A 9862-nucleotide genomic window follows, 5' to 3' on the forward strand; every position below is an offset into this window, starting at 1 on the left:
ATACTTACGAGCGATTTATGAAGGGTCATCGTACTGTTGATTGGTCATATGGATATGTTGGTCTTTAATGAAGTGTCCAACAGTTAATGGATAGTGGATTTCGTGATTAAAGAGTTTAGTTAGTTATTCACGTATCGTTGGATCTTCAAGCTACAAGTCCATAAGGTCCCTTTGGTAGTTCAATGGATTCCAGTTGAGAATCATTTTTTGGGTTAGTTTGAAGTGTTCAAATTAACAAAAGAAAATTTGATGATATATGATATAATTAAATAGGTTCAATTATATGTGATATAATTGATTTGATGTATTAGATACGTTAATTGGAGGAATTGATATAAATATGATTTATATTAAATAAATGGGAAAAGAATTATGGTTTAAATATTACATATGATGTGATATTAAAACTATAGGTTATAAATATAATATGATAAGTTAGTTATTATATTTTTATAATAAAAACAATTATGAGATAATTATTTAGTTGGTTATTTTCTCCATTAATCGTGCAAGTGAGAGGTTATGTTTAGTTTTAATAACTAAAGAATAAAATGAAAAGTGTTTTTATTTTATTAAACGGTCGCTTCATTTAGTAAATTACTAATCGTTTACTCACGACAGACTACACGATAGCCCTCACGAGAGACTAAACGATCGAGCGAGATTTGCTAGGCGATCGACTCTAAACGATCGAGTGAGATTTGTTAAACAATCTAGCGAAAGGCTAAACGATCGTGTAAATGATTGAGCAAGAGACTAAATAATCGAGCGAGATTTGCTAGACGATCGTGTAAATGATTGAGCGAGAGACTGAACGATCGGCTAGACAATTGCTCACGGGATCGAGATTTACTAGACGATTGGCTAGACGAATCTCACGAGAGTGAGAGATTACTAAATGATCAAGTACTCTCAGTCTATGATATAGAAAAAACCTTTCTCCCACTTATTTGATCGTGTAGTTCAATCGTTTTCTTCCTCCTTCCCTCTACCAAATTCATACAGAGCCCACACCTCCTGGATTCTCACTTCGAAAATACCAAGGTTGCCAAGTGGTAATGTCGAAAGGTTGCTGTTCGAGGAGCAGACTGTTTGCGATTGTAACGACAGCGAGAGATTGGCTAGACGATTGCTCACGAAAGCGAGATATTGCTGTGCAATTGCTCACGAGAGCGAGAGATTTTCCGAAGAAGAGTTCTTCAAAGGTATGTCTCTCAATTCCTGTTGTATTTAGTTAAGATAGCATGTTGTAATTTTCTTTATAATGCATAACTATTCTTGTACATTTGTGAATGCATTTATTCTTGCACAATGGGCTTGGAAATATCTTGCTTCCACTCACTGGTTCTCTTAAATAAGAATTCCTTCAAATGTATACTTAGTCCTCTTAGTAGGAAAGTCTTTAGGATAGTTAGAGCATGGTTGGAGCGTTTGTAGGTTCTATTCTTAGACTGTTAGTGTAGTATTTATACTCCTGTACATTTCTTGTAAATACATACTTTCGATATATACATATTTAACATGATATCAAAGCCCTTTCTCCCATAACTTCTCTTTTCGTCAAATCTATCCAGCTTCAAATCTGCACTTCTATATCCAGATCCGATGGGCGTCTCCTTAGATCTGGTGAGTCAGCTCACTTCCGTGTGCTTCCATATCCAATGAGCTTTGATGCAACCCTACTCTCCATGCATTGTAGGTTTCAGATCCTGTCATCTCGTTTTTTAGATTCTCTACACGTTGTAGGATCTCTACACGTCGCTTTACTAACCCTTTGTTCTAAGTCATAACACTTCCCGACCTCTGCCTTCGCCAAGCCTTCCAGATCCAGATCCGCAAGCCTTTCAAACCTCCCCCTTCGCGCTTCTACGCATTTTGGATCTGCAACATTCCAGATTTGGTGCTTTCAGATCCAATGTGCTTCTAGCCGAGCTGAGCCGATCCTATTAAGTCGAGCCAAGCCGATCCTGTCAAGCCAAGCCGAGTCGATCTGTGTTGACTGAGTTGAGCTGATTCAATCAAAGTCAAGCCACTAAGCCATTTTCAGTCAACCTAAGCAGTTGAGCCAGTTTCTTCTCTTTCCAAGCCGCCAAGCCACATGGAAAAAGATCATGTATTTCGCCCCATTACTACTATTCTTGATAGGAAAAATGGCATTACTTGGGCTCATCAGATGAAGAGTTTTCTAATTGGGCGTAAATTATGGCGCATTGTGATTGGTGATATTTCTCAGCCAGTCAAGATATGCACTGAGAATGATACTAAATTCGTTGAATGATTAGAGGATTGGGACAACAAAAACCATCAAATCATCACTTGGCTCAGAAATACACCTATACTGGTCATTCATGTTCAGTTTGATGTGTTTGATGATGCCAAGAGTTTGTAGGATTTCCTATCTACCCGATTCCAGTCCGTTGGCTTAGCTCACTACTATCAATTTCCTAACACTCTTGTTAATTTTAATCAGGAGACAGGGTAATCCATTAATGACTATTTGGCCACGCTTCAGCCAATTTGAACACAATCGGATCAACCTGAAATTAGTACTGATCACCTTCAACTTATCAAGGTTTTTATGGGGCTTCATCCAGAATATGAGTCGATCTCTGCTACTTTGCTACACCGTAGTCCCTTCTGTCATTGGATGTAGTAATCCAAGAAATTTTGTTTGAAGAAAAACATCTTAGTTACTTCTTCCAAGCAATCTGAAGTTTTACTCTCAAACATCATTTTCCTAGTACTTCTAGAGCTACCTTCTGTAAAAATTGTATGCTTACTGGACACAAGTTTGTTAACTGCCCAAAATTTGAGTGCAGATATTGTCACAAACGAGGTCATATTCTGGACAATTGCCCTACACGACCATCGCGACCGCCAAGACATACTTTCAAGTCTCGACATTTTAAACCTAGTTCTAGCTCTGCTTTTTCTGTTGTTGCTGCCTCCTCTATTGATTATGAACCTTCACCGTCTACTTTTTAAATGAGTGACTTACAAGACTTGCTTAAACATGTGATTTCATCCAATTCCTCCGCACTTGTAGTCTCCCCAGGTAATAAGTGGCTTCTTGATTCTGCTTGTAACAACCATATGACGTCTGATTTTTCTCTTCTAACAACACCCACTCCTGCCAAATCTCTTCCTCTAATTTATGTTGTTGATGGCAATTGTATGATCATATCTCATGTTGGCTCTATTGACATTTCTACGTTGTAGCTTTCCAATACTTATTATGTTCCAAATTTTACCTTTAACGTTGTCTCGTCGGGCAGTTGTGCGATCTTAGTTTAACTGTGTCTTTTTCTTCTACTGGGTATCAGGTTCCAGATCCGCAGACGAGACAAACAGTTGGTATAGGTTGCAAAGTGGGAAGATTGTTTGAACTCTCATTGCTTCAGCTTTCTGTTTGTTCTCTTTCTGCTGCTATCACTGACTCTGCTATATATTAGTGGCATCTCCATCTCGGTCATGCTTCTTCTGAAAACCTTCGTCATTTAATCTCTAGTAAAAATTTAAATAACGTCTCCAAATTTATATCTTTTGACTGTTTGAATTGCAAACTTACGAAACAACCTGCATTATCTTTTTCTCAGTCCAGTTCTATAAGTGATCGACCTTTTGACTTAGTTGACTCTGATATTTGGGGTCCTACTCCTATCTCCATTGTCAATGGCTATCGTTGTTTTGTCTTGTTCATTGATGATTATTCTTTATTTATCTGGATATATTTTCTTAAACATCGTTATTCCATGTCTCAAATATGTATCGATTTTGCTAATATGGTTTACACCCAGTTCTCTCGCACAATCGAGGTTCTGCGTATAGATAACACCTTGGAATATAAGAACTCTAGTCTCCTTTCCTTTCTCACCCAGTAAGGCACTCTTGTTCAGCGCTCTCGTCTTCATACCTCTCAACAGAATGGGCGAGCGAAATGAAAACATCGTCACATTCTAGACTCTGTCCGGGCTCAACTTTTGTCTGCCTCTTGCCCTGCAAAATTTTAGGGTGAAGTCGCTCTTACCTCTGTCTACAAAATTAATCGCCTTCCTTTATCTATTCTTCAAAATGCTTCTCTGTTTGAACGCTTATATGGTACTTCTCCTGATTACTCTAACATCAAGGTCTTTGGTTGTGCATGTTTTGTACTTCTTTACCCCCATTAACATACTAAATTAGAACCACGTGCACATCTTTATTGCTTCCTTGCCTACGAAACTGAACACAAAGGTTTTCATTGTTAGGATCCTCTTTCTAACAAATTGCGCATCTCTCGAAATGTCACTTTTTGGGAGCACACTATATTCTCTATTCTCTCGACCTTTCATAATTCTCTCTTGAGTCCTCTTCCCTATATTTTTTATGATGCTTTTGATCTTTTCCCTTCCTCTGCATTCTCCTCTGAATCTGAGTTTAAGCAATCTGTGCCAATGTCTATTGATTGTGATCAGCCTTCTGTCTCACCTGTGGAATCTAGACCTGTTCATGACCCTGCTTTTTCTATTCGACGCTCTACTAGGGTAAGGGCACCTCCTACTTATCTTTGAAATTTTCACTATTTTTCTATTATCAGTTCTTTGATTGAACCTACCTCTTTTCATGAGGCAAATACTAATCCTCTATGACAGCAAGCTATGAAAGAAGAACTTCAGGCTCTAGACAAGATGCACACATGGGACTATGTTGATTTACCCCCTAGTAAAAAACTCATTGGTTGCAAGTGGGTCTACAAGATCAAGACTCACTCTAACGGTTCTATTGAGCATTATAAAGCTTGGTTGGTGGTAAAAGGATATTCTCAGGAGTATGGGATCGATTATGAAGAGACCTTTGCACCTGTGGCACAATTGACGTTTGTTCGGTGTCTCTTGGCAGTTGTTGCAGCCAAATAGTGGCCACTTTTTCAAATGGATGTCAAGAATGTCTCTCTTAATGGGGCCTTATCTAAGGAAATGTACATGCAACCGCCCTCAAGTGTCTCTTTTCCATCCCAGAAGGTATGTCTCCTTCGTCGAGCATTGTATGGTTTGAAGCAAGCCCCACAGACTTGGTTTGTAACTTTTAGTTCCACCATCATTCAACTTGGATAAACATCCAGTCCTCGTGACACGACACTATTTATGCGGCAGACAACTTAAGGTATTGTTCTTCGTCTCCTGTATATTGATGATATGATTATTACTGGGGATGATCCTCAGGCTGTTTCTGATCTACAATGTTATCTTGGCGAACACTTTAAGATGAAGGATTTAGGCTCACTTAGTTACTTTCTTGGCTTGAATTGTCATTGAGTTATGCTGGTTATTCGTTGTCTCAAGCGAAGTATGCCTCAAATCTTTTGGTGCGCTCCAATATCACTGACTCTGCTATGGCTCCAACACCACTCGATCCTGATGTTCATTTGACTCCATTGATGGAGTTCCACTTGAGGATGCCATTCTCTATCATTAACTTGTTGGCAGCCTTATTTATCTAACAGTCACTCATCCTGACATTGCATATGTTGTTCAAATTGTTAGTCAGTTCATGGCTGCTCCTCAGACCATACATTTTACTGTTGTTCTTCGTATCCTTTGTTATGTCAAAGGAACTTTGGGACATGGACTTCAGTTCTTTTCCCAGACTTCCCCGGTTTTATTCAGCTACTTTGATGCTGATTGGGTTGATGATCCTACTGACCAACATTCTACCTTCGGTTACTGTTTCTACCTCGATGACTCTCTCATTGCTTGGTGAAGTAAGAAACAGAGTGTTGTTTCCCATTCTAGTACGAAGTCTAAATATCACACTCTGGCTTATGTTACGTCAGAGCTCTTGTGGCTTCGTTGGCTTCTTGCTGATATGGGAGTCCCTCAATCGTCTGTAACTATCCTTCACTATGACAATCGTAGTGTCTTCCAGATTGCTCACAATGATGTTTTTTCATGAGCGCACCAAGCATATTGAGAATGATTATCACTTTGTTTGTCATCATCTCCTAAGTAAAAATTTACTTTTATGATCTGTTTCCACCACTGAGCAACCCGCTGACATTTTCACCAAATTCTTGTCTCGTGGTTGTTTTCTCCAACTACTTAACAAACTCAAGATGATTCCAACCTTACCACATTGAGTTTGAGGGAGGGTGTGAATGTATACTTAGTCCTCTTAGTTGAAGAGCCTTTAGGATAGTTAGAGCATGGTTAGAGCTTTTGTAGGTTCTATTCTTAGACTACCAGTGTAGTATTTATACTCATGTACACTTCTTATAAATACATACGTTTGATATATACATATTTAACCGCTAAAAGAATTAATACCCAATCTTCAGATGACGATACTCGGACACGGACTATTTTACTTTACTACAATCTGGTATGTGCACTTGCACACATCATTTGACAACCACTTAAAAGGAATTTAAGAGAGAAAAAAAATTATTCTCAATTGAACTCTTGAAATCAACTTATTAAAAAATGGAATGATTTTTCAAGTGTTTAATTTTGAAAATAAATCATTTTAGTAAGATTTGTAGTATTTGACAATCCCTCAAAATGACTGAATTGAGGTTGGGAATATTTTGAGTGAAACACTTGATATCAACTTTTAATGTGGAAGATTTTTTAGTGTTTAGTTCGGAATTCTCACAAATTTTTATAATATATGAAAATGACCAAAATGCCCTCATATTACCATGCCCAAATCTCTCCATCTTCACTTCCACCAAGCTGACGTCGACAAGCATCGCCCATCACTCTCCACCGTCATCAATAACATTGACCACCATCATCGTCGGTCTTCACTACCACTATCGTCAATGGCCACCACTATTGCCATCGCCAATAACCACTCGTAATGTCATCACACCGATCGGTGATCACCCCACTAACAACCAACATCACTCACAGTTGGAGACCACCATCATCACGATACCACCATCGTCCACCAGTAGTAGTCAACAATTGTACATAGTGTTCAATGTTAGACATATTTAAATAATAATATGTTTAATTAAAGTATGGGTTATGTATGTGGATTAATAATTTATCACATTGGGTTATTTTATTAGAATAGGCCCTATTATGTGATCTAATTAATTAAGGCCCTAGATTCTTAATTGAGTATGGATTTAATGGGTAAAAGCCCATTCCTAGTTAATTAGGGTTCAATTTGAACCCTAATTGAACTAGTATATAAAGAGACCTTAGGGCTATGGTCCCCGATATACCAAAACAATAAGCATTCAGTCTTTCTTGAATCCTATTTAAAGAGAGATCCCACTAAGGGCATTCGAAGTTTTGGTTGAAGAAGACCATAGTTATCCATCATCATCTTGAAGCTATCATCAATTTTACAATGGAATCCGGTATGTTATTCTTGACAATTTGACATGAATGAACCTAGGGTTTATTTATTCAATATAGATATAAAGAATTTATGCTAACAAGTGGTATCAGAGCATGAATTTCATGTTGGATTGTTAGTTTATGCATTTTCTATTGGCATTGTTGATTAAATTTTGGTTTCGGTAAATAATTTAAAGAATTTAAAAAAAATGGTCGGCTTACTATAGCAGCGTTGTAAACTCATCGACAATAGGATTGAAATCTTGGCGGTCATTTTTTTTTCTTTGGCAATATGTGTTCTTGCAACCCGTATTCTTGTCTATGGTATTTGGCATACCCATCACCGATTATGAATGATGTGCTAGTGGTGGATTAAAGTGAATTTTTTTTTTTTTGGTTGATTATTTTGATTAAACGTGGTTTCCTAAATTTTTTTTTACGAAAAAAAAACCTTAGTTCTATTATTGTCAAAATTAAGGATGTTCAGTTCAACATTCTTGACAAAAGTCCACCAATGTGATGAAATCCACTAGAAAAAAGTTAAAGACCGATCAAAGGAGTTAGGTCTTTAGTTGTTGCAAGTTTTACCCATCAAGACTTTTGGTTAATGACTGACTGGAGTTGTCATTGGGCGAAGTTATCAGTCAATTACCGATTAAAGTCTTGCAGTTCTTGGTTTTAAATTATCAGTTTTTTTTTCTTTAATTCTTAATGGGTGACTTTATGAGTTCGATTTTAAATTTGATTAATAATGAAAAAGTTAATGTTGTCGCTGTTTTTTTTTTTTTTTTTTCTTTTTTTTTGAAACTCATATTCATCAATTAAGTATTACATAACTTTTCAGTTTTAAAAAAAAAAAAAAAAAAAAAAAAAAAAAAAAAAAAAAAAAAAAAAAAAAAAACTGATTCAATTTAGTAAATTTATTTTTTAATAGTTTGATAATATTAAATTTGTCAACTATTTGGATTAATTGCTGATTGAACTTCTTGCCCGCATTTCTATGTTTTATTGATTATTAACTTGGTGAAATTCTTGAAAATGGTTCTTAGTTCTTGATTGATAAGTTTGTGAATTAATATCTACAATTTGATTATTTTTGTGATATTCACATGTTTATGTTACTTTAATTGTTTTATGTGTATGCAATTACTAAGTGAATTGTGTAAAAGATTATTTGGTGTTCTTCCTCCTTTATTTTTTGTACAATAATATTATTATATTATTGTATCTTATACTTTAGATTGAATTGGTCAAAAATAATATGTAACCAAAGTAGCCTCTATTATCTAGATCGTTTTAATTATGAAATATAACATGTGCATATTCATGAATTTATACAGATAATTATCGGCCCAAAGGAAGATAAAATCCATGAAAGACAATGACGTTTGGGAACTTGTCAAATTGCCATCAAGAGTGAAACCCATAGGTTTTAAATGGATATTTAAAACCAAAAGGGATTCACATGGCAATATCGAAAGATATAAGGCTCGTCTTGTTGCAAAGGGTTTATTCAAAAGGAAGGCATTGATTACAAAGAGACTTTCTCTCCAGTTTCATCGAAAGACTCTTTTTAGGGTAATCATGGCACTGGTAGCTCACTTTGATTTAGAACCAAATCAAAAGGATGTAAAAACTGCATTTCTAGATGGGAACATTAATGAGACGATTTATATGGTGAATCTAAAAAACTTTGTGTCTGATAATTCAAAGTCTATGGTGTGCAAATTAAAGAAATCCATCTACGGTCTCAAGCAAGCCTCTTGTCAATGGTATCACAAATTCCATGAAGCGATAACCTCATTTGGTTTTGAGGTGAACATTGTGGAAGATTGCGTATATCACAAGTTCAGTGGGAGTAAATCAATCTTTCTATTGTTATATGTTGATGACATACTCATAGCTAGTAATGATGTAGGTTTGTTACATGACACTAAGAGATTTCTCAAAAGAAATTTTGAGATGAAGGATCTTGGTAATGCTTCTTTTGTATTAGGAATTGAAATACTGTGAGATCGTTCTCAAGGTATTTTGAGATTGTCACAAAAGAACTACATTGAAAAGATCTTGAGTAGATTTTTCATGAAAGACTGTGCGCCAGGAGATACCCCGATCGCTAAAGGTGATAAATTTCATTTAAGTCAATGCCCCAAAACCATACTCGAGACTAAGGAGATGCAGAAGGTTCCCTATGCATCGGCTATTGGAAGTCTAATGTATGCTCAAGTATGTACGCGTCCAGATATTGCATTCATAGTTGAACTGTTAGCCAGATATTTGAGTAACCCGGGGATGGATCATTGGAAAGCAGCCAAACAGGTTATGAGGTATTTACAGAGAACAAAAGATTATATGCTCACTTATCAGAGATCAGAAGTTTTGGAGATAATTAGGTATTCTGATTCTGATTATGCTAGATATCAAGACACTTCGCGATCCACTTCAGGCTATATCTTCATGTTGGCTGGAGGAGCTGTATCCTGGAAAAGTGTTAAACAAACACTTATGGCTTCTTTAACCACGGCTGTGAAGTT

The 9862-nt window shown here is 36.4% G+C and overlaps 1 pseudogene; it reads left to right on the forward strand.

Moving 5' to 3' along the window:
* Positions 1–2003, forward strand: part of LOC150030544 (uncharacterized) — a 4482-nt pseudogene extending 2479 nt beyond the window's left edge.
* Positions 2004–9862: the final 7859 nt, after the last annotated feature.

This window comes from Benincasa hispida, unplaced genomic scaffold (assembly GCF_027475165.1).
Source record: "Benincasa hispida cultivar pf3 unplaced genomic scaffold, pf3_genome.v1.1 HicScf1848, whole genome shotgun sequence".
NCBI lineage: Eukaryota > Viridiplantae > Streptophyta > Magnoliopsida > Cucurbitales > Cucurbitaceae > Benincasa > Benincasa hispida.